This window comes from Pleurodeles waltl, chromosome 6 (genome assembly GCF_031143425.1).
Source record: "Pleurodeles waltl isolate 20211129_DDA chromosome 6, aPleWal1.hap1.20221129, whole genome shotgun sequence".
In the NCBI taxonomy this organism is placed as follows: Eukaryota; Metazoa; Chordata; class Amphibia; order Caudata; family Salamandridae; genus Pleurodeles; species Pleurodeles waltl.
In genome coordinates this window covers 1,186,092,079-1,186,118,468 of record NC_090445.1, presented here as the reverse complement: position 1 = coordinate 1,186,118,468, position 26,390 = coordinate 1,186,092,079, and the positions used below count along the sequence as shown (strand labels likewise).

At 45.5% G+C, this 26,390-nt stretch overlaps 1 protein-coding gene across 1 annotated transcript in view; it reads right to left on the bottom strand.

The window, feature by feature from the left end:
• The window catches only part of LOC138300730 (uncharacterized), a 1,597,374-nt gene extending 1,576,680 nt beyond the window's left edge, over nt 1–20,694 (bottom strand). Inside the window, exon 1 of the mRNA XM_069240438.1 lies at nt 20,582–20,694. The gene's annotated coding sequence lies outside the window, so the exon portion shown is untranslated. The remainder of the gene's footprint in view (nt 1–20,581) is intronic.
• Between the last annotated feature and the right edge of the window lie 5,696 nt (nt 20,695–26,390).

Below are 26,390 nucleotides of genomic sequence, written 5' to 3'. Positions count from 1 at the left end.
GCATGGTTCCAGCAACACAGGTAGTAGACTGAAGAGGTCCCGACAGTGCTGAAGTCCAACCGTCCAACTTTGGTGGAGGTAAGAGCTTTCCTCCCCACGCAAGTCAGGACCCCCGTGCACTGCGTTTTTGCAGTTGCCAAGTCTTGTTGGCATCCTTTCACGAAGTTCTTCGCGCACTGTGCAGCTCTGGCCCCCAGTGTTCCTTCCTGTGATGCACAGCCCCCTACCTGGTTCTTTTGCGGCGTGTGATCCCTTTGTGTATTGCTGCATGGGGCTCCTTTTGCACCTTCTTTGTCCCTGTGCTGCGGGGCTCCTGTGTTCATTGCCTGGTCTTCTGAGGGCTCTCTGAGTTGCTGAGAGCCTCCTCTGACTCCCACTCCTGGTTAGAGGTCACCAGGTCACTCGTTGTCCCGGGCAAGGCAATTTTCCTCAAACCGCGAGCTTTGCGTGTGCCAAGGCTTGTTGGCAGAATACAGTGACACAAGCCAGACTGCAATCATCCACCCAGCATGGGACATCATCTGCACCAACCAGGAACCCGCATCCATCTTCTTGGGTGCAGTACTGACTGTTCTTCTTCACCGGTGGTTCTTCTTTTGCACCTTCATCCGGGTTAGCAGGGGCTCCTGTTCTCCCTGGACCCTTCAGTTCTTCTTGGACTTGGTCCCCTTCTTTGACAGGTCTTCAGGTCCAGAAATCCATCACTGGTGTCTTGCAGTCTCTTCTGGTCCTTGCAAAATCACATGTTCTTGTGTGTTCTAGGAAAGTTACTGTGATTTACTCCTGCTTTCCTGGGCTCTGGGGTGGGTTCTAATACTTACATTTGGTGTTTTCTTACATTCCCAGTGCCCCTCTACACACTACACTTGCCTAGGTGGTAAACCAACTTTAGCATTCCACTATTTTAGTATATGGATTGCGTTGCCCCAGGCCCACTTCTATCTATAGTGATTTTCACTATTTGCACTGTTTCCTAACTGTGTTTACAGCTATTACTGCATTCTAGTGTATATACTGTGTATATTACTTACCTCCTAAGGGAGTATAGTCTCTAAGGTACTTTTGGCATTTGTGTCCCCAAAATAAAGTACCTTTATTTTTGTAACACTTAGTATTTTCTTTCATGTGCGTAAGTACTGTGTGACTAAAGGGTATTGCATGAGCTTTGCATGACTCCTTGTTCAGCCTTGGATGCCCACCCACACTACCCCTAGAGAGCCTGGCTTCTAGATACTGACTACATCTCACAAATAAGGGATAACTGGACTTGGTATAAGGTGTACAGACCTTAGGTACCCACTACAAACCAGGCCAGCCCCCTACATTAGGCACCCTCTCTGACTACTCCCCAATTTCAATTTCCACAGACACAGGTCTCACCTCCACGGGACGCAACCCATGGTGTTTCGCTGTGCAGTGATATCGCACTCCCCAGGGCAAAATAAACTTATGATTGCATGTCTCCACTTACCTGCAGGACAATCAGAGTTCAGTCCCTTCCCAGAGGCTACAGTGGGCAGCCACGAAGGCAACCCTGCGAGGGCAAATGATGCATGATGCAGCAATAGCCAATAGACAAAGGGCAGCTCGCCAGACTGAGTTGGAGAGCGCTATTGCATCTCTCACTCGTTTGTATACTGCTCAACCCTCACTACAAGTCTGCCGGCGCCTAGAAAATGTGCGCATGGCCCTCAATGAACTATACACCTCCCAGGCCCAATATGCGTAGCAGCTCTTGCAGGGACAACACTATGAACAGGGGGAAAAGGTGGGCAGACTCTTAGCAGCCCAACTTCATCAGCAGGCAGCTGCACAGGCTATTCCTGCAATCTTATCCTTGACCGGTGAGATCCTTACTGGCCCCCAAGATATAGTTCAAGATTTTGCGAACTACTATCAGGGCCAATACACACCAGAAATGGAGGCCAGCCCTACCCAACTGGAATCCTATCTGGATATTGCCCATCTTCCCTGCTTGAGGGAAGAGTAATGAGCCTTACTAGACAGGGAGATCAGTAAGATGGAAATTGCACAGGCTATATCTAATCTCCCATACCACAAGTCACCGGGAGATGACGGCTTCCCAGTGGAATTTTACAAATGGACTGGCAGGGAGACAGTTTACCTTCTCTATGAAGCCTTCTGAGAGGCGAGACGCAAGGGATCACTAGGCTCTATATCCAACAGGGCAGTGATAGCGGTCCTCCCTAAGCCTGAATGGGATCCCTTCCTTTGCAGCAGCTATCGCCCTATATCCCACATGAATGGTGATGTCAAAATTCTCGCCAGCGTCCTGGCATCCCACGTACGCAAGGTCCTCCCGGCCTTAATACACCCTACGCAAGTGGGATTCGTCCTGGGACTCACCACCAGGAATCAGCTCCGCCTCATTTCCTATGTCCTATGGGAAGCCAGGGACAAGCTGGAGGAATCCCAAGCACTGTCCCTCGATGCTGAAAAAGCATTTGACCGTATCAAGTGGGACTACTTGTTTGCAACACTACGGAAATTCGGACTGGGTGACCACTTCATAGCCTTGGTACGATTACTCTATGACTGTCCCACAGCGCTGGTTAATTGTGGTGGCTTCATATCCGATCCTTTCCCGGTTCACAGAGGAACGAGGCAGGGATGCCCGCTCTCACCTCTCTTGTTCCTCTTGGCAATGGAACCCCTGGCATCTACCATTCGCCAGTCTCCTCTCCTCACAGGAATATTTGGGCAGGGGGAGTAGACAAGCTCTACCTGTATACAGACGATATTCCTAGCAAACTTAAATGCTCTATCCCGGCCTTACTGGAAATCACTGACTGCTTTGTGCTTCTATCCGGGTAATGGGTGAACTGGGACAAGAGCGAGGAACTACCCCTCTCCACTAACACCACAAGGGTGTCGATCCATGGTTTCCCATTTTGTTGGACGTCATGCCACCATAAATGCCTACGGATCCTTGTTAACCGAGGCCTGGATTGCATGGTGGAAGACAATCTAGACCCACTTATGACACGTATGTCCCAAGATTTTGAAAAAAAAATTGACTCACTTAGGTACTTTCCATGTGGGGCAGGGTCCAGGTGGTGAGGATAGTTACACTACCGCGCTTCACTTCCGAGCTTTTGTGTGGAGCTCCTCCTGTCCCCGCCTGTCAGCTGCTCAACTCATGGCCCGTCGCTCTTGTGGAGGTATGGGACATTCATTAGTGGAACAATACTCCCTAGTGCCTTAACTATCTTAACTGGCACCTCTGTTACCTGAAGTGCCAGACCCTCCACAAGGTCCTCATAGAACGCAAGCTGCTCTCCAGCCAGGGTGGCCTCAGCTCCCTGTACAGAACCTGTACTTTAAGGCTCAACCCCAATAACCCAGTGATAGGGGTGATGCATGCAGCCTGGCACCAGGCACATCGCCTTCCTGGCTCCCACCCCATCTCAAAAAGATGGCCCCTATTTGGGGTAATGAGTGCCTGCATATAGGTGGGGATACCATCCATTGGGCACAATGAAGAGCAGCTGACGTTGAGCACCTGGATCAGTTAATCGTAAATGGTGAAATCAAATAATTCGCGACACTGCTGGAGAAATACGGCCTCCAACCAGACCAGGCGTGGAGGTACATACAACTCCAGCACTGTCTTCGGTGTATCATGAGAGCCTACCCCTGGACCCTTCAAGCCTCTCCTGAACTGTCTTACCTAGTGACATGGGGCCGCTTTAAGGGTGTGATGCCTGGCCTTTACGAAATGCTCACACATCACCTATACTCACGGCCCCTGTTGACAACCTATGCTCCAGGTGGCAACTCTGCCTCCGAACTGCGATCGAGGAAGAGGATTGAACAGACATCATGATGGCCCTAGACAGGGGAACCCAGGAAGCCTGCCTAAAGTTCTGTCTCTTGAAAATAATTCACGACTGGTACTGGACCCTGATGAAATTGTGCAGAATAGGTCTCCTGCCTCACGTGAACTGCTGGCGCTGCGTGGAGACACGGTGTGATCTGATCCACATCCCCAGTGACAGGGAAGAGCCAAAAACATGTTGAAATTGAGGGGAAACCAAAGAGGGTCCAAAAAGGGCAGTTTGAGAGAAAACATTTTTAGGCTGACAAGTGAGGCAGAATGTTTATCAGTATAGATGTGTCAATGCTGGCTGGTTGGAATATTTTGTATTCCTGCAGATTCAGGAAGGTTCCATCACAAAAAATGTAGGGAAAATGTGTGAGTTCAAGCAAAGTTGGAGGTTTGCAGGGCATTGTAGGTAAGAAAATGGTGCGGGTGCATGTGAAGCACACCACCCTGGACTCACCCAGATGTTTATGCCCAGATTTATACTTGCTTTGTGCCGAATTTGCCTCGTTTTTTTAATGCACATTTGGTGCAAACCTACCTCCAAATTCATACTGTGGCACTAGACCCATCTAGTACCGAAGTTTTGGAGTTAAAGTCCTTTTTTTCTAGTGGGAAACTACCTTCTGTCCATGAGATGCAAGGTAGGCATTCCTGGGCAGAAAAATTACTATATGGCCTCAACACCACATTTATCCCCCCATGCTAAAATCAAGCACAGGGGGAAGGGGGCCTTAAATAATGATGCTAAGCTTGCCTAACACTATTATTTAATGCATGGGTCATGGCAGGCGTTAGGGGACCTATGGGCCTATTTCCATGGTCAGAGACCATGGAATGGACCCACAGGTACCCTTCCCTAGCCCCAGGGACACCCCCACCCACACCAGAGGGATGCCAGTGCTGGACAAGCTAGTATCGCCCTTGGCACAGCAACACTGCAGCCGAGGGCGAGACCAGCTCGTCCATGGCACCGAAGGGGTTAAGACAATTTGCCCAGGGAAAATTATATTGACATAGCTGAGAATTCCTTAAAAGCAATGAAGCACAGAAATTGTCTTCTGAAATACACCCTGGCTGTTATAAATCAAGTACCCCTATTTAACGAAAGCACACACATGGGACCAAAGATTACAGATTAAGTATACCATGAGAATTAACATTTACAAATGCCAGCAAACAACAGATTTAATTTTACTTTCTGTGATTTCTGAAAATTAAGGGGCATATTTATACTCTGCACTGAATTTGCATCATTTGTTAATGCAAATTTGGCGAAAGCCAAATTCCACATTTATATTTTGACCCTAGACCAGTCTAGTATTAAAATATAGGAGTTAACGTAATTTTTTTGATGTGTGAACCCACCTTGCCTCAATGAGATGTAAGGTAGGTGTTCCAGTCCAAAAAATGACTAAGCCCATAGCACCTTATTTATCCTCCCGTGCAAAAAAGGTGCACAGGTGGGAGGCAGGCCTAAATAATGGTGCTAAGCCTGCTTAGCGCCATTATTTAAAACCTGGGTCAGACCAGGTGTTAGGGGACATGTGGACTCATTTCAAACAGCATGGAATGGGCCCACAGGTGCCCACCCCAAGCCCCATCCCAGGTAAGAAGGGTAAGCATAGATAATTATTTTTTATTTTTAATTTAAGTGCCATTAGGGGCCCAGAAATGTCACTGGGTGCAATGGCCATGCCCAGAGGACACTGGTCCTCTGTGCTAGCCACTGGGGTGGTGGGCATGACTCCTGTCTTTTATAAGACAGGAGTCATGTGGGAAGGATGGTTTTGCATCAGGAAATGACGCTGGGCTGGTTAACAGCATTGTTTTGCCTCTAACAACCGCCACCGGGCTAACGTAATTTTTTCTGATGCTAGCCCAACCTTAGCACCGGCTTGTGGCATTCCATAAATTTGGCACCCGGCTGGCGCTTTGGAATGACGCAAGCCGGCGCTATATTTTTTGCTGCAAAACTGTGTTTGCACAGTTTTGCGGCAAAAAGTATAAATAAGGGCCTACATTTTTTCCTGTTAATATTTCTTTCTCAGTAAGAAACAAGATTCACACAGATAAACAATATTTTGAGATATAAAAGGAAGTGGCCTAAATAATCAAATTACAAAATAGCAAACAATCCAAACTTGACTTCTTATAGTTGAAAATATAACATTCAAATGAATACAGTATCCGAACAGGGAAGAGAAAGAGGCCTAGGGAAACAGGAACACATAGAAAAGGAAGACGTTTCTGTTAAGCCAGACAAATGTCTACATCTTCTAGTATCAGAATAGCCTTTCATTTTCAGACTCTCCATGCAAAAGGCGGGGCAACTTTGCCACAGGAACAAACTGTGGTGTGAACTGTATCAAGAACAGGTCAATTGAAAAGACTCAATGGCACAGTAAATTTGTAGAACGTCTCTCATCATGAGGTACTGCCGGTGAAGATTGATAATTTGTCGGAGGTTCTTAAAACCAAAAGCATCAGCAGAATTATCACCACCATATAAAAACAGATATGGAAAAATCAAGTAGCTATGGCTGTAAAGGGGAGTGGAGTAATTTGCTACTTTTATGTGTACTTGATACTTTCGGTCATCCATACATCCATCAAAGCCTCTAATCACCAATTCAATCATAGATGTAGTGAATCATTCTTGCATTCATCCACCCTCAAACCTGTCAATCAAAGAATAATAATCACATTCATCTGGATGCATTTCAGAACACCTCAAGGGTGTACAAAAATCTTTATTCTCACAGGCAACTCCTTACAGTTAAAAATAGAAATGTCATATGAAAGTAGTGGCAGATTTTTATGGACTGTATTTTATTACACTATAACTTTACCAGAACAGGTCAGGACATCATTTCAGCACCATCTTTATGCTGACACAGAAACAAATGATTTTCTGGAATGACAGCCAAGTCTGCTTTCAGTACAAAATAGACGAGACCCAGTTGGCTGCACACTGTTGATGGGTCCAAAATTATTATGAAGGGTGCTTTTAGATTAAAATCCTACTGGGAAAAGGACCCTTCATCTGCATTCAAGATATGAGGCCTGCTCTAGGTTTGTTGTGCAGGATACCAAGTCACAAACATGACAGAGTGCCCCGCCTGCCATAGGAATGGTCAGACAGCTTCATTTAGGGTCAGGCAAACCATCATGTATTTCATGATAGTGCTGTGCTGCTTACGATGACCTGATGGTTTTAGGGCCTTTATTTTAGGTGCACAAGACCTTCTAGAAAAACCTTAGTTGTCCCTACATAAAAAAAAATAAAATTACCCCCTCAACCTGGAAGAGTCATTAGTGTTTTGTCAAAAACGAACTTCCGCTTTGAGAGTTTGTTTTTCACAAACAAAAAAGTTTGCCGAGTGGTCTCCTGAAACAAATTAATTTGACATATTTACTATAAATGTAAAAAAATATAAAATGCTACAGCACCATGCATTATTTTTTTTAATTAAATCTTTAACTAATTTAAACATTTTACATTGAATAAGTTTAAATGAGGTTTAAGTTAAAAACTCACACATAAAGTAAATATATGTGTATACCATACATTACTAATTAAATCACTAAGAGTGATACATAGAATTAAATAAAGGTAATTCAATTATACTCTGATAAATAATAATGTTATATTAATGAATACATTTAAAAAGATTGCTACCAATTTGTATAGATACATAATCATTTTTTAGATTTTGTAACATTAAATCATATTTATTTATATTTTTTTACTCTTTTTAAATAATTACATTTCATTACACATTATTTCCTATGGGTTTTAATTTTAACTTCCTACCTCCATTATTTTCTATGGAAGGGCATTAGAGTACCTGTGGTTGGCCATGTGTGGTGCTGAGCTCACTCCAGCTCTGAGCTGAAGTAATTTACTACTGTTTTCAGTTCCGTTTGGGTATAGTAACTTTAAAAGTGCAGTTTGTGAATAGCAATGGGCTTAATCTTTTGTGGGTGGGTGCATTTCTCTCCCTGAACTGCTGCCAAATTCTCCTTAAACCTCTCCTTTCTCCTCCCTAAAGCTGTCTACTTGTTTTTGTTTGAATCTGTTTTATTACTTTTTTGAGCATATTATAACAGGTTTAAACCATGTTTACATTTCTATGAAGTCGAGGGATACATGTACATACACTTGGGGAATTTGGACAGCTCACAATAGATGGCGAGAATAGTGAAGACCCATATGTTACAACATGACGTTATACATTTTCAGGTACTAAATTGCACTGGATGTGAGTCAATATTAATATAATCTAGGTTGTAGAGTTGGCTCTTCCTGTGGTAAGCAGGTTCATATGTGTGGCATGGCAATAAGGAGTACAGATGGTACATTTCAACAGGTTCATTTCAAAAGATTACAAAAGGAGCTCCAATGGTTAAGTTACAAGGGGGAAGCTTACAGACAAGGTTACGGTAGGCAGACTGCAGGACAGTATTCCAATGTTTTCCAGGGTAATCTAATAACAACCACCTCTTGTCATAGCACAGGATTTCCTAAAGCTCTCTCATTTAGTAAAAAGTATGCCCCTTTTACCAACCACTCACTCTGCTCACTCCACATTTACCATTAAGAATAAAAGTTAAATGTGTCTGGATCTCCCAATAGAAAAGATAGGAAAGCTGAAGGTGTATATTTGCACTTGTGGAATTGTGAATAGAATGTTGTAGTACACATGGTTCTGCAATATCTCTGATTGTTGCAGCCAGACTCAAAGTTCTTAGAGTCTGATTGTTTCTTGGAAAGGGGGTTTTGAGAGCGATCCGTGTACAGCTACGCCAGGGCTATTTACCTCTTACATACTTAATGCAAGGCACATAGAATTATGTGACAAATGTAACATGCACATATTAAACTATGAGGCACACCCAGACGATAGTCAGCTTCATCGAGCAACTCTTAAACTCTCCAAAAATGGCTAGTGCTGCTAACTTTCTAGAAGCCACAAGCTCTGACAAGTGCTTATCACAAGACAGTCACCTCTTGATGAAGGATCAGGTTTGGTTGACCTCTAAGAACTTCCCACAGAAATTATTTTCCTTTTCAAGATCGAAGAAGGCTGGAGTTGCTATAGTATTTAACAAAGTCTTCCTGGAACACAAAACAGTACTTCACTCATTTAAACCAGGCAGGTAAGTGGCACTGGCATTTGCCTTGGGGAATCAGATAGTCGCATCCCTGTTCACCCTAGCTCCAAACAGGAATCATTCCTCAAAAGTTCAATATCTGAGCTTTTCACACAGGCTGAAAAAGACATACTGAGTCCGATGATCCGGATATAGCCTTGAATCTCAGTGTGGATCATAAGTTCTCTACCTCTATGGGAGGACAGAGATCCTCCATTGAGTTGCTGTGCTGGCTGTGGGAGATGGGGCTGACCAATGGGTGGAATTATTTGAATCTGAATGACATTGACTACACATTTAATTTGGCTTCCCACAGATCAAGTGCCAGACTTGATTACATTTTTATTTCAGACAGACTTTGGTGGAGGTGGCAGACATAGCCAATATAGCTATCTCTGTTCATGCACTTATTTATATGCACCTCAATATTTCTTCCTGCAGGATGATCCTATTATTAGAAATGAGCGAGTAGGAATACTTGACTATTAATGATACCCCAGAGATTTCAATTGAGGTGGTTCGGGATGCACTTAAAGCAATAAGGAGAGAGCACCTCATGGTAGCCATGACACAATGCCAGCCAGGAATAAAGCAACTAGAGCCACCTGGGAGTCACAACTAATGATATTTGAAAGATAACATAAGGAGACAGGGTATACTAAAATCCAGAGAAAGGTGGCACCGTTGTGTGGGCAAGTGACAGCACTAGACTATAATACAGCTGAATACACACTATAAGGCTGGAAAGCTCCTGGCTGCCTTTTTGACGGCAAAAACGTCACCCATGAGAGTGCAATGTATCAAGGAGAGGAGTGGTTGCTTATTGGAAAGACACGAGATCAGCGATACTTTTATCCTATTCTTCTCTGCACTTTACACTAGGGAATGCTGTGGATAATGCGGAAATGAATGCCTATCTACAAAAATATTGGATGCATCTGCTCTCACAGATTTGGAGACATAAGCTAAACAAACCGATTGAGATAGCGGAGGTGATTAGCGCCATCTCTAAGTTAAAGGGCGATCAAGGGCATGGACAGGATAGGTTCACAGGAACATTCATAAAATGTTTTGCTCTTTGTTTGCACCCACTCTCACTAAACTATTCAATACATTTGTTGATATGAGTAAGTTAACAACTTCCATGAAATAAGAGGCTGTTGTTCCCATACCTGAAAAAGGATTGGTTAAAGTTTGTGCCATACAGACCAACATCGTGGTCAGATTGGGCCGCTAAGATGTTTACCAGCGTTCTTTCTGCCTACCTCCATCAGTTGCTTCCGGGTATTAGTCATGCTATTCATTCTGGTTTTATCCCCAAAATGCAGTGCAGGGATAATACTAATAAGGTACTGCATTTCTTCATAATTTCGAAGAGGAGGCAGAAAAGCTCCCTCTTCCTCTCCCTCTTGCTCTCACTGGGGCTGGGGACATGGTTCATGAAGAGGACATTGCAGGGTATAAGACAACTGAGGTATTCATCAGAGCTAATGGCATAAATTCAATGCCATTGAAAGGGGTGCCAGACAGAGGTGCCCCTGTTCCCTCTCCTATTTGTATTGGCCCTACAACCATTCACAAAGGTTATTAGAATTAACACTGACACAATGGACCTTGATAGAGAACAGTAATGTAAATTACAGAGTTTGCTGCTGACATTATGGTGACACTTCATAACCTGGCCAATTCACCATGACTTCTGTTTACAGAAAAGGAAGCTTTTAGAAGGATAGCAGAATTTAAGATTAATCTAAGTAAGATCAAAGCTCTTTTGATATACTCATCACCAAACTAAGAGCAAGAATTAGGAGGTGTCCTCCCGATTCATTTAGGGGTGCATGCAGTACCCTACTTGTGGGTCAAGCTGTGTTCTTCTAACACACAATGGTACATTTAAATTAATCAGCTCTTCTCATTCAAATTAAAAAAGTATTTGGGGTGATGGAATCTTCAACACTCCTCCTGGCGGCTTGAAGGGATAACCATTGTTAAAATACATATCTTGCTGGACATTCTTCATCCAGGGAACAGATCATAAAAGTCAGTTGGAAGCGAATAACTCACCTTAGCCCTTACAGCAGCAATACGGGCTGTTTTGACAAAGTGAAAAGTACAGTGGACACCATGGCACGATGATAGGCTCAATAGGCCATGATATGTGATTGCCATGGAGTACATCACATAACACTTGGAACAGCAGTATAAAACATATGACTGAGACTGGGACTCGTTCAATATTATTTTGTCTAAAAAAGGCATGGAGCTCTGGCAACCTTGAAGCTTTACAGCATGCTTTTCCAGCAAGTATCTTGGGAGCCACTGGTAGCTTTACAGATACCTGTAAGTAGCTCTTTTGACTGCACCCCAGCCTACGAAATTAGAAGCCTTTGCTTGGTTGAATTAATATATGTATATCAAAACTGATAGTGTGTATAAAAGATGAAAACTGTGTATTTTTAGAACTCGTAAGCTGATGTTTGGAGAAAAACTGCTAAGTTTCCAAAATATAGTCAAAACTTATATTTGAATGATAAATCATGTGGTGTTGGGGAGACATATTATTACTAATATTATTACCTTGGTGCCTATGGCATTTCAACCCTAGCTGGTATGCTTTACCCGTGCAGACATATTCAAAATTGGCAAAGATTTTTTAGGTTGAGCCCAGACAGCGCTTGCGCTGTCAGGATGATCTGTTGTATGTAATTTGTGGACTCTGACTCCTCCTACCTCTTGTCATTTGTCTAATCAGTTGTCTTGTAAAGGTCCTTGCTTGCCAATAGGTAATTTGTCTCCCTTTTGGCAAGTAGTTCACTCCCCTGGAGTATTGCCCCAGGGCTTGTTGGCTTCCACTAGTTTCTATTTAACTCTCTACTCAGGAACTATTTTGTTTATTCTGAACGGCTCTTCACACAGCGTGGCACCGCTGCGCTTCCTCTGCTCTTTGCTGGCGCTGCTCGCTCTCCTCCCCCTGCACTTGCTGATTCCCCTGGTACTGCTGATTGCTCCCTCTCCTCAGGGTGCAGATGACTTTTCCACTCATTTAGAAAGTGTACAAATACTGTAATAAAGTTATTTTGGTGGCTGTGCGCCTTTTATTTATTCAGCACGATTACCGCGCTTTAATGTTTCAGCTTGAGAGGGAGCGCAACAAGCTTAATGTATTTTACATGACGCACGTTTATTTTGGCCAACTCATCATGGCTACCACCCTAATAACGTGGTCTACTATCAATACCTTTCCCATCATGGTTACTGGGATTGCCCTGGCACTATGCGCCCCAAACCATTGGGGCTGTGAGGCTGCTGTGCTGAGAGTGGCAGCCAGGGCAGGGTTAGGGGAACCCCATGGAAATACAGATGCTGCTAAGGTTGTCTCTCCACCCGCAGGAGCATGCGAACCGATCCTGGAAGAGTGTGTAAGCTGTGCACAGAACTGAAGAAGCCCTCTGCGTTCTCATGCTTTAGCCCAGCCAGTTGACTGGACCATCATGCCTGCTCATCCAGCATGGGCATGTGCAGGAGCGGAACAGGGGTCTCCTGCCTCTTGCCCCCAGAGCAGGAAGGCAGATGAGAGCCGAACTGAAGGGTGGCCAAGGTGAGCCTGTCGTGCATGCCTTTTATGGTGGGTGGGCAGGGTCCCTAGTGCTTTGGGTTTCGATTTGGGCCTCCTACAATGGTTGTGTTGGAAGATGCATATCAGCACTGGGGCTGGGTGCCCAAAAGCAATTTTAACAACCTGTGTGAAGTAAACAGCAGTTCACGAGTATATTTCTTTCTTCATAGGTGTGCATAATCCATAGAATGACCAAGCCTGTTTCTGCCTGCCATTTCTGTAGATCTGCAGATAATTTTTAAAAAAGACCCAGGCGAACAGTCACTAATTGGTTAAAAAGCAAAATATGTTTCAGGTCCTGGGGTTTCATGGGTGATTGTTAAATTCCGTAAGTCCTGCATGCCCAACACTACTTTTATTTACATTGCGCACACATTTTTGGTTGCTTCTCGCACTGTCACGGTGCAGAGGAACTTAGGGGTCTCTCTAGAACTTAAGTTCTGCTCTGGGAGGCTCTAGTAGTAGTTTAACACTTGCCCACCACTAGCTGGGAAGAACAAATGGGGTATTCATGCCCCAGCCATTCATACTTTCTCTACATGCCATCACCACCCCACCTGGCCGGCCATCTGCTCCTCGCAAAATGGCATTTTTTTCCACCTCAATGCACATACATACACATACACACACTCTCACTCTTTCTGTATCACTTTATCATGGTATTTGTATTTTTTATTTCATTTAGGTTTTGCGCACCAATTTACCCAAAGGCATGAAGGCATTCAGGGATGTAGCTTGGGCAGTAAGATTGGGGGGGGTGAGCTTCAGATTTCCCAACACTCACGCTGGCACATATTGTTGAAATACATTATTTAACAAGCATGGCTCACAAGAGGGGCTTAGGGTCAGTGGAAAGGTAGGGGAATGCCGATTGATAGGGGCACTAAGTGAGAGAAAGCACATTATTTTGTGAAATAACCAACATTTTAAAAGTATTTGGGCTTTTAACCACGCCCATGTCATGTCCGTCACTTTCATTGGTTCGTAGGCTTGTTTTTCAAAATCTGCTTGATTTCATTAGTAAAAGGCATGCATACGTCATGCCTTTTCTGGTGTTTAGCCCTCCTCGAGCGCACCGGCCAACTACTGAAAACATACGAGGCTTCAGGTTTTCAGCATGGTTTCCAGACTACTTTATCTTTTTATTTTCCACACAGTGCTATCGCGCTGCGTTTTACATAGCACAATCGCGCTTGTTTTTTTCTTTCAATTTGTGTGGTAAGAAAAGTCTGGTTAGGAGTTTACAACGCTAATAGCTCTAATTCGAGCAAATGCGAGACCTGTTGCATGAAAAATGCTTGTTTTTATTGGTGCTATTTTTTTTTTTAATTTACCAATCCTAGTTGTGCCTGCTGTCTTATATTGGTAAATAAAAACAAAAACTAAAGCAAGGGGTGGTAGTGTGATTCCATGGACCCACACACATGTACAAATGCATGCATGTGTCAGTTGAATGACTTGATTGCCATTATGCTTTTGATATTATTTTTTTAACACTGCTGCACACGTCGCAGCGCTGGACAGCACCACCACCACCCACTGGCAAAGCTAATAGGTGCGAAGGCGAGGCCTATTGGCTTTGCCAATGCCTGTCCTGTTTTCCCTCTACTACAGACTGTTATGTTTGTTTATTTTTGTGGGTCAGATAAGAGATTGAGCTTTAAGTAGTTTAGGCTGCTTTATAAAGGTGGTTTTCCAATTACCCCATCACTGGGCAGAAATGTTTAACCAGCAGCACATGGCTGCTTCTGACAACCCAAATAATCTGGTTACCCTGAAGTCAGCAGGCTGATGTCCCTCTCACTGGAACTGTCTATCCACTGCCCCAGCCCTGTGCGTCTTCCCTCCCAGTTCTGCCCCTGCCCAGTGTGTGTCCATAGGTCTGCTTGTTGCCCAGTCCTCTTCAGTAAGAAAGATAGGCTCCCCACAGTGGGCTGCAGGCGGTGTCTGCTGTCCATCCATGGGACAGTGTCCGCCCCTGGGGTAGGGTCCTTAATAGATGCACCTATGTGAAAAGTCATGCCATTGTCACCAACTCCCTGAGCTTTCTCAAACTCAAAGCACGTCAGCATCACTCACTGGCCTATCCTAAGCCAATATTGCATCATCAGTAGCAGGTGTCATCAATTTAATAAAATGAATGGAATGCATTTATGGTCTATCCAAAATGCTGCATGCTATGAGATGAAGTCCTCATCACATGATTGCTGCAATAGGCTGGACTTACTTGATAAATGTATACAAATCAAAAATAAATTAAGGTAATATGCCACAAATAGTTATAATTAACAAATAATAAATACAAATGGTATAAAATGAATTCTGTTCATATCAGTCCAAAGATTTATGCCAACAAGCACAATTTAATGTAAATCACATTGCTTGATAACCATATACACGTCACTTACAGAGTCATTCTGACGACCATTTCTAAACTTAATGGAATTAATATGTAGTGATGTGCATTTTAGCAGTGTCTCATTCATACAAATACAGGCATGCAGATTCAGGAATTCACATTAGGCTGAGGGGAACCCAAAAAAATAATTATAATGAATAATGGCAATATTTTCTTTTTTGGCTGCAGATAGAGGAGGCAGGTAAATGGAAGTGTTTTAGTTATATGCCGGGCTACTGGAATTATGTGGCAGAGAGGACCAAATTATGAGGCAGGGTTGACTAAGTTATGTGGCAAGAAAAGTCCAATCATGCACTTACAATGCCACTAGTTGTAACTCAAGCAATTGCGAGACCTGTTGCCTATTGCTTGTTTATATTATGGCTGGCAACCTCAATAAAACAAGAGGTACCAGTGATAAATGTAAGTGTCAGAAAAGTCGAGTCACCTTTCCATCTTCTTGCCGGCTAAATGTAATGCTATAAATAAGTCCCAAACGTTTGCAGTAGTAATATTTCTTATATACAATATTTCGAAAGCGTTATTAAAAAAACAAGTAATTTCCACTTGCCAACTAATCATGAACGTTTGCGACGTTGGCATGGGAACATCACTAGTTTGTAACATTGCTGGCTTTAACAGGTAATTGAGCTAATGTCAAATGGAACTAACTGGCCCATGTTCTCTGGCGCATATGCAGGCAGTAATGGGTGCAGGCTTGCATGGTTTGGTGCAGCAAAAGGGCAGTAAGCTCTATCATAGCTGCAGACATTAACAATAACCAGTTGTGCCCTTTATTATCGAGTTCCCAAAGCGGTTTGATATAAAATGACAAAATGCTACCACTCACCTTGTCTGATATTCCTGACATCTAATGTCTGTCCAATGGACTGATCCAAAGGAGAACAAAACTGATAAACGAGCATTGAGAAAGCCAATAAGTATTGCATTTGTGATCTATTGACAATGCCAATGGCTTTTGAACTTGCTGCACAGCATCCGTTTTTAGCCACGCTGTGCAGCATGGCTAAAGTTTAAAAACAAAACGCCCTTGACGTGCCTGTCTGCATCATTTTGTGGTTCATACACGCCCTGACAAAATGACACAGGTGCTTTTTTTTCTTTTTTAGTTACTGCTCCAAATTGGATCTGTAATCAAAATGAAAAAGTATGCTAAAGTGATTAATTAATTTTTTTAAATGTCTGCGGGGGACATGAAGCAACACGGGGAGGATGGGGGAACGACGAACCAACACGGGGAAGGGTAAATTAACACAGATGGCATGGGTGAGGGGAGGCATTGGGGAGAAGCACATGCGTGAGCACAAGAGGGAAAGGGTTGCGGAGAAGTAGTCTGACTACATAGAGCAAAAAGGAGTGTAGTTTGAGTTGGCTCAAAAACACATACTATAATGGAGTGATTCAATCTGAAGAAAAAGTAGTGCTTTAAAAGAACTCATTGGAAGCAGCAATGCCAGCCAGTCAGAGACGGTAAAGAGGCAATGCCACATGGGAGGGGCAAACACAAGGAGGGGCACCAATATGAAGTAGGTAGATGAAAGTGGCAGGGAAAGTCAACCAATGGCAAGCAGTGGGCATGCTCCAAGGCCCTCTATGTTCTTGGTAAGCCACATTATGCCTAGCAACGGACCAAACATGTACTTTTTATTAGGCTTAAGCTAAAAAACACTTCAAAAGAAAGGGGCTCAAGGGTACTTGACCTTTGGATACTGCTCTGGAGGCTGAATGGATTTCAACTGGGTGTTGAGTGAAAGGTAGTGACCCAAATCCCTCTGTATTAGTGATATCATTACTTTATGAAGTTGTGTTTGTAATTTCAAGGGTCTGTTAAACATCCTTAAGCTATCACGCGAGACTTATAAAAAGATCATGTACGGGCTAAACTCCTTAGAAATATACTTTTTCAGGTAATGGGCAATGAAGTGAGGGACTTCTTTGCATCCCAGGTCTGGTGCATTCTCAATCAACTCACAGACCTGAAAAAGGCATACATACGACCTTTATTAAAGAAAACAAACCTAGACCCGCAAGACCCCAACAACTACAGACCAATCACAAATGGACCTTTCCTGGGCAAATTGATAGAAAGAGCAGCATTTGCCCAGATGTCACAATTCATTGAAGACAATTCTTTACTTTCAGACTTCCAAACTGGATTCTGCCCAGGAAGAAGCACTGAATCGGCACTCATGGCAATCTGGGACGATCTTAAAAACACAGTCGACCGAAATGGAGTTGCTGCACTACTTCTCTTGGACCTCTCAGCTGCCTTTCATACGGTTGACCATGACACCCTAACTCAAAGACTCCACAAAGCCGGTATACAAGGGATTGCTCTCGACTGGATTACTTCCTATCTTCAAAAAAGATCGAATATCATCCACTCGCCCCCCCTTCTTGTCCGAACCCTACCTCACAAAAGCAGGGGTCCCCCAAGGGTCAATCATCTCACCTTTGCTTTTCAACATCTACATGATTTCTTTACCAGAACTGATCAATGATTTCCATCTCACATGCTACAACTATGCAGATGACACACAAATACTACTTAAATTAGAATGCCCCAAAACATTGAAAACTCAGAAATCTTCAGTTGCCTCAGAGCCGTTGATCAGTGGATGACCTGGAGCCATCTCAAACTAAATACCTCCAAAACAGAAATACTCATATGTGGTGACTGGAAAAATTATGACCCTCTGTGCGTCTGGCCTGACGATCTCGGACCACCTCCTCAATTATCCAAGGAAGTTAAAAACCTAGGAATCACCATGGATTCCAAGTTAACTATGAATGCCCAAGTAGACAAATTAGCACGCACAAGCTTCATCACCTTAATGACTTTACGACGCATCTTCCCCCACCTCGGATTTCCACACAAGGTGCAAGCTACTATCTCGCTTGTACTATCCAAACTGGATTATGCCAATAGCCTCTACCATGGATCATCTCTATCTGTTATGAAAAAACTACAACATATCCAGAATTCTGCAGCCAGGCTACTATTACATATAAAGCCACAAGCCCACATCTCCCCTGCCTTGAGAGAACTACACTGGTTACCCGTTGCAAGAAGATGCACTTTCAAGCTGCTTTGTATCACCCACAAAGCTATACATGGAACAGGACCGCTTTTTATCAGAAAGAAAATTTCCAAATACATCCAACAAAGAGCCCTCCGCTCAAGATTGGCACCCCGCCTTAGAACACCACCATACCAGAAAAAGACTATAGGTGGTACATCCTTCTCCGTCCAAGCAGCCAAACTATGGAATTCATTACCCCCAACTATAAGAGCCACAGACAACTTTCTTGTCTTCAGAAAACTACTTGAGTTGGTTCTTTCCTTCATAACCACCTTATTCAAACAACTATGAACTGCATATGCCTATGTTGATAAATATGTTTTCAGATTATATGTATATTTCTATTTATTTATAGTTTCTTTAGAAAATATGTATTGCTACTATGTCATAACAATAAAATACACACACACTCCTTAAACCTGTTTGACTAAGTATTTTTTGTCCATGGTTCTAATTATGTATTGTATGTGCATATGTGTGTGTATTCATGTGTATGTGTGTGTGTGGATATATATATATATATATATATATATATATATATATATATATATATATATATATATATGTTTATATGTTGTTTCTGTGCTTGGCATGTTCGTGGATCATTGCATGGCTCCTGGGTGGGTTGTTATATACTAGATATCTATGAATTCCTGCTCTCATCTTATCACAGTTATCTACTCATCACTCTTATGTCATGTCTCTATCAAACTATCCTCCATTCTCACTCTGACTCATCCCAAATCCCTTCTACCACTTTCATCTCCTAAATATCTCTGCCTAAGCTCTTCCCTCCGCTTCCACATCTAACTCACCAAACCTCACTCTACTACTGTGACCTCCCACAACCCTACTAAACTCTCCTGCATTTATCTCTCCCTGCTACTATGCTCTCCTTAACCCTTCCACATACTCTTCCAACTCCGCCCCCCTTTACTCATCCCAAGCCTTTGGGTTGAGTAAATGAAGGATATATTCCCAATTAACATTTCTGGATTTCTTTCCTCCTCCACCCCTCCATTACTCCAGTCAATCTAACTAACAAACTCTCAGATCCGCGGCTCAAATTAACTCATAACAATACTAAACTGTACTCATTATTTAACTATACTAATCCATCACTAATTCTTGTTTGGGTTCCAGAGTAGCGTGCTACTCATCGAAAAGCGCTTTGACGCCTCGTCAGGGGTAGTAAGCGCTATATAAATACGATTACAATACAATACAATACATAAACAGGCAAAATTTATTTTATTACATTGATTAATATTCCAAGACGGTGACTATATGTGGGCTAACCAGTGGTGTGAATGACACTGACAACACAGCTGGTGGCTCAAGGAAGCTAACCAGCACTCACTCTGTGTACACTGACTGTTCATTGAACCAGAATACAGTATGAATGACTTTTTAACAGAGCAATTGTTGAAGGAGGCCATTCCTGTAAGTCCCATTATGCTTATCTGAGAGTTAACATTTGAGGTATTACTATGTATTCGTTTGAAGTGATTTAGCAAGACAGCTAGAGCTGTTTCACAAGACAAAAAGAGACATGCACATCAAGCAGATATCCCACCTCTGGTTATTTTGTTGCTGCCTCTATAAACTTTCCTGGTAAATTCATGTGTCTCTATGTAAAAGGTAAGAATTCCAGGATATCAATTAGTATACACACAGGCACCCCCCCCCCCACACACACACACACACCTCAAAACACTGTGACAGCATTAGTTGCAATAATAGTATATAGTGAGCACAAATACCATTTCTACCTTTCTCACTTGATATCACTCTGCGACAACACGTTGAGAACCTTTTCGTAATTCAATGTGTTAGTAGGTTTACAGACTTGCATAGTTCGACACTGGAAACTAGTGTTGTGTTGTGTACGTCTATTTCTAAGAGCTTCCAGTCGTGGCTGCTGACGCATGGACCGTTTCACATAAAAAGGGCACTTGGAGTGCTAAATTAAGGTTGTGGGCCATATCACATGAAGTGAGCGATATGACCACTAAGCTAAGACAAAATCTCTGCCACAGTATTGGACTGTCGGGTATCTTGAGCAAATAAAGAGCTGAAACAGTACTATTTTATCATCTCATACGCATTTCTGGGGGTGCTGCAGCACCCTTGGAATCCCTTCTTCCTGTGCATATGCTAGGATTCCCGGTTGTTAAATTAAAAATCTAAACGCGAGATCACGCTAATTACTAAAACAACCTGCTTCTATTTCTGAATAGTAAAACATGTCACTACATGAGGGTCAAATTTTAAAAATCAAGGCAACACTCTACGCCATGCCACGTCAAAGATGAGAACAGGTTTCGTAAGAAAATGTAAATATAAGAATTGGTATACATCAATTTCACAAGAAATTCGTTTACCAAAAAGGAAACCCTTGAAATGGCATCATAATAATAGGAATTTATTTTGCTTTACCATCAAATTACAGATGTACTTACACGCAGTGAACCCGCTAAAGTTTCACTCAGAAGGTCTTCGTGAACTGCGCTCCCTGTCTTATCTCTGCCTTTCCTCGTGTACTGCTGGTGTTGGTTTTCGTTGCGACATTTGTTGTAAAAGGTGTGGCTAAAACGAGATTTGCAAGTTAATTTATATTTGCCAGCTTCCTCCTTCTTCAGCATTTGTAAAGCTTCGTCTCCTATAGTCTCAGCTCCAAAAAGACACGTGATATATCATAAAAACCCAGAGATCATAATATGAGTCACTCGGCATATTATCGGATACCTATTTATCTGACAATGCCCTCAAAGTATCATAAAAATTGAAACTCTGCAAAATAATTATTATGATTAAGTTATTAAAAAGATGTACCGAGGACTCCAGGTAAACTTCTTCGTTGGGATTTATTGGATGACCTTTACAACGCGACCGGGAAAGCAGAGAAGACATCACCATCTGCCAGGTCATTGTAAAACTAAACATTCTATATCCTTACCAGCACAACTCCCAACACTGTTGAACCAAGAACCAATACAACCTCCCCCGCGCACAGACCAACCCAAATCTCAAACCCAATATGATCATAATACAAACAAAAGAAGAGAACAAAGTGCATTACATAACATAAGACAAACCCCAAACAACATTCATGGAGAAAACGTGAAAGATTAGTTTAGCCGCAGACATAGGTGGTCATTACAACCCTGGCGGACGGTGTTAAAGGTGCGGTAATACCGCACACAGGCCGGCGGACAAAAAAAGGGAATTACGACCGTGGCGGAAACGGCCAACATAGACAGCCACTTTAACACTCCGCCTGCCACGGCGGTACAGACAAGCAGCGCGGCGGTCACCGCCAACAGACAGGCGGAAGACAATGTACCGCCCACAGTATAACAACCCGCCAATACGCCACCTTTTCCGGGGCGGATTCACCGTGGATAAAAACACGGCGGAAACCGCTTTTGCAATGGGAAAACGCTCACCTTAACTCACTCCACGAGGAAGGAGGCCACCATGGAGCCGGAATTACAAATACTCCCTGCCCTTGTCTTCCTGCTCGTCTACGAACACCAGCAACGGCGGCACCGAAGACAACGGTGAGTACTGCACCTACGACATAGGGGAGGGGGAGGCAAAATTCAGGGACATACACACGCAACACCCCCACCCCCACCCTCGCACATTACAACACACACACCAATGCATTTCCAAACATCACAGTAACAACCCACAACCCCCCCGGAAGAATGCAAAGACAAAAGGAAACCAGTTCAAACATTGTAATGTATCAAAATACAGTTACCAAATATATACAGATATATATACACATTCCAGATTTTATACATTACGAGAAGTTGTGCAGGTATGCACATATTAATATCCGTGCACCACTGGGCCCAAAATGCATGGGTGAGGCCCACACTAGATACCTGTCCACAAACAGAGAGAACACTGTAGGGGCATCAGATAGAAATACAACAGGCACCTCAGGGGGAAGGGAAGAGGGGGGCACCTCAGCCGGATTACAGCACCACGCCAGATCCACGACGGGGCTCCATGCCCATTGATGTATCCTGGGGAGTGCAAAGCCACAGTCTCTCAAGTCTCTACAATGGGTGGGTTGCCCACTGTACCATGCTGGGGAGTGCAAAGCCACAGTCTCTCAAGTCTCTACAGTGGGTGGCTTGCCCACTGTACCATCCTGGGGAGTGCAAAGCCACAGTCTCTCAAGTCTCTACAGTGGGTGGCTTGCCCACTGTACCATCCTGAGGAGTGCAAAGCCACAGTCTCTCAAGTGGATAACAGTCTCCACTGGTTCTGGAGGGGGACTGGTGCCCAGAGTGCTTCATCCTGTTAAGGACAGAAGGAGTGGATGCATGTCTCCACTGGTTCTGGAGGGGGAATGGTGCCCAGACTGCATCAGGCTCCCCGTGACGTTTCCTGTTCCTTCACTGTCCCAGCTGCACATGGGATAACGATGCCTGATGTGGCGTTTTTTTCCCTGTCCAGCGGTGCTTTGGCATGTCGGTCCTTGCCCTGTTGAGCGGTGCTTTGCCCTGTTGAGCGGTGCTTTGCCCTGTTCAGCAGTCTGCACCATGGCGGTGTTTTCCCTGTCCAGCGGTGCTTTGCCATGGTGGTCTCTGACCTGTGCATTGTTGCTTTGCCCTGTTCAGCGGTGCTTTGCCCTGTTCAGCAGTCTTCACCATGGCGGTGTTTTCCCTGTTCAGCGTAGCTTTGCCATGGCGGTCTCTGACCTGTGCATTGGTGTGTGGCATGACGGTCCCTCATTGCCCAGCGGGGCTGTGGCTGCCGGGGCCCTCCTGGGCACTGACTCTGGCGGTGGTCTCAGGACCAGTGACGATACTGCTGCCCTCCTGGGCACTGACTCTGGCGGTGGTCTCCTGACCAGTGACGATACTGCTTCCCTCCTGGGCACTGACTCTGGCGGTGGTCTCCTGACCAGTGACGATACTGCTGCCCTCCTGGGAACTGACTCTGGCGATGACCTCCTGACCAGTGACGATACTGCTGCCCTCCTGGGCACTGACTCTGGCGGTGGTCTCAGGACCAGTACTCTGGCGGTGGTCTCCTGACCAGTGACGATACTGCTGCCCTCCTGGGCACTGACTCTGGCGGTGGTCTCAGGACCAGTGACAACGGTGCTGGCGGTGGCGTCCCGGCCGCTGGGGAGGATGGCACCCTTCTCCGCCGTGCTGCTCTTACCAGACTGTGCAGACTTCTTCTGGCCCTTCACCACCTTTGGAGGAGTCACAGCTGACTCTGCAATCCCCCTGGGACCCTTGTGAGCAGTTTTGCCACCAGGAGTCTTCACCCTGTCCCGTCGGCCACTTTCCAACTTGAGGTGCTTTACAGGGGGTGGACTGGCAGTGCTTTGGCTCCGTGTCACACTGACTGCCCTGGTGACCGGTACACTCCACACACCTTTAACACGCACCACTGGTACTGGAGTTTTTTTGGCTGAGGTGCTTCTACGGGACCTATCAATTGGAGGGGTGGGGGCAAAGAGGTTAACATTGCTGAGGAAGAGTTGCAGACGAAGACTGGGATGGGTAGCTGGAGGGGGTCTGGGAGTGGAGGAAGAGGAGGTGGTTGTAGGAGGTGTAACTTTAGGTGATTTGGGTGCAGGTGAGGTGGATGGATTTTGGGTGTGTGGGTGCCCGCGTTTGTGTACTTTGGGAGGGGGTGTTATAGACACACTGGGAGTGGACACAGGGGATGTGTAAATGGTAGTGGGGGTGGTGAGTGCAAGTGAGCGGGGTGTGGTTCTGGGTGTTCTGGTGCGAGTCCTAGTGCCTGTAGATGTAGTGCATGCAGGTGAGAGTGTAGACAACACTGGGAGGGAGGAGGGAGACGACGACGAGGGGGACACAGTGGAGGCAGTGGATGTTGCTGTGTCTGTATGTGGGTGATGCTTGCGTGAGTGCCTGTGGATTGTGTGCTGCTTATGTTTGCCTGAGCTACTTGTGTGTGTTGAGGTGTATGCATGCTTGTCTGATGGTGTGGTTGGGATAGGCTGGGGTACAGGGGATTGGGTCTGGGTGGAGGAAGTTGGAGGGGGGAGGCTAGGCACAGGGAGAATGGCTGCCATCAGTGCTGAGGCCAGAGATTGCAGGGTTCGATGAAGGGCAGCCTGACCAGAATGAATGCCCTCCAGGAATGGATTACCATGTTGCAGCTCCCTTTCTACACCCTGGATGGCATTCACAATGGTAGACTGCCCAACAGTGAGTGACCTGAGGAGGTCAATGGCCTCCTCACTGAGGGCAGCAGGGGTGGCAGGGGCAGGGGCTGAGGTGCCTGGGTCGAAGGTGATGCCCACCCTCCTGGGTGAGCGGGCACGGGGCGAAGGCTGAGGTGCTGCTGGGAGGGCGGTGCTGGTAGGGGAGGTGGTGGCTGTACCTGTAGAAGTGGGGGGCACAGATGGTGCTGCCACCACAAGGGAGCTCCCATCGGCGGACGAGTCTGTGTCGCTGGTTGGTGATCCGGTGACAGACGTGAAGCTCCCCTCGCCCTCCGACCCACTGGTGTATTCAGAGTCTGTGGTGTGGCCCTCCATGGCCATGTGGGATTCAGATCCCTCGTGCTCCGGTGCCACTGTACCTCCGCATGATGATGCTGATGCACAAAAGAACATGGAGAGCATAAAAAGGGGGGGGGGACGACAGAAGAAAGACAGGTTGAGTGCATGGCTTACCGCTACTGTTGGTGGACAATACAGACACAGCAGCACCCTGCACTACGCCGTGCTCTTGGCCTCTACAGATGCAATTCCTGGGATCTGGCCTACATGGCTATGGTGGACATCTGCACACATATATGCCACAGGGGCATGTATACCTGTACTTGGCACTCTACTGAGGTGGGGTGGAGTGCCACATGGCCTGCATTACGGAGGAGCCTAGCCTACGTAACTCGCCCTGGCCTAGGGAAACCCACAGCCCTCCTCCCCCACCCAGACACCTCCACTGCGTGCAAAGTCCCCAGAATGAGAGTGTACTCACCCGCTTGTGTCTGCTGTGATGCCCTCAAGCGCCCATCCAACTCCGGGTAGGCCACCGCCAGGATCCGGAACATCAGGGGGGTCATGGTGCGACGGGCACCCCTCCCACGTTGGGAGGCCATCCCCAGCTGAGCCTCCGCCGTCTTCTTGCTCCAGCGGCGAATGTCCTCCCATCTTTTCCGGCAGTAGGTGCCCCGTCTCTGGTGGACCCCCAGGGTCCGAACGTCCTTGGTGATGGCACGCCAAATGTCCTTCTTCTGGTGGGCGCTGACCTACATGACATGCACAGGGGAAGAAGAAAAGTCATTACCAACTGCACCCTCGATGTGAGTGGCCCCCATCCCTACCCTTGCCATGTGGCACATGCATTCACAGTCCTTCATGTTCCCTGAACTCTGCCCCCTTCCTTCTTACAGCCAGCCCTCTCCACACAGGCATAGCTCATACAACGTGCTCCCTTGTACTTACCTGTTGGTCTGGAGGACCATAGAGTAGCGTGTACTGGGGGAGGACCCCGTCGACTAGCTTCTCCAACTCCTGAGTAGTGAAGGTGGGGCCCTTTCCCCAGACGCAGCAGCCATTATCTCTTCCAGACCGAGGTCACAGCAGCACTTGCATTGTAGGTCCTCTCCTGTCGAAGATCAGGTATCGAGTGATTGAACAGATATAAAATGGCGGTCACGTCCGCGGCGGTGACGTTCGCGGTGGTGCGTATCATCACCGCCGGCGCACTTCATCATTGCCTCCTGGGACCCTTAGGGGCCAATGTTAACCAATGCAGCATTGCGCCGCGGTCTACGACCGCCTACCGCGACTGTGTACAGCGCCAGCGCAGATACCTCACATCCCATTGTCCCAGTTTAGAGGTCAGGCAGCCGCCATTTCAGGGGCCCACATGGCTTCATTTACTACTGCGTCACACATACCTAGGCCTACAATCAACACACATACAGGAAGAGTTTTGTGTTTGGTGTCGTGTTCTGTGTATCTGTGGGTACATACCTGGAAATTTGTTGACTCTGTGGTCGCTGTTGTCCTTCCTAGGAACTGTCAGCTGGGACATTTGAGAAGATGGCGGAATCCTCCGGTGTACCGACCGCTGGTGGACCTGTTCACAATGGAGGAGCGACATGTAATCATCACCTACAGGTTTGACCGTGCCACTATCCAGGAACTATGTACCCAGTTGGAGCCAGACCTGATGTCACCAATCCGCCATCCCACTGGAATCCCCCCTGACGTGCAGGTGCTGTCAGTGCTCCATTTCCTTGCAAGTGGGTCTT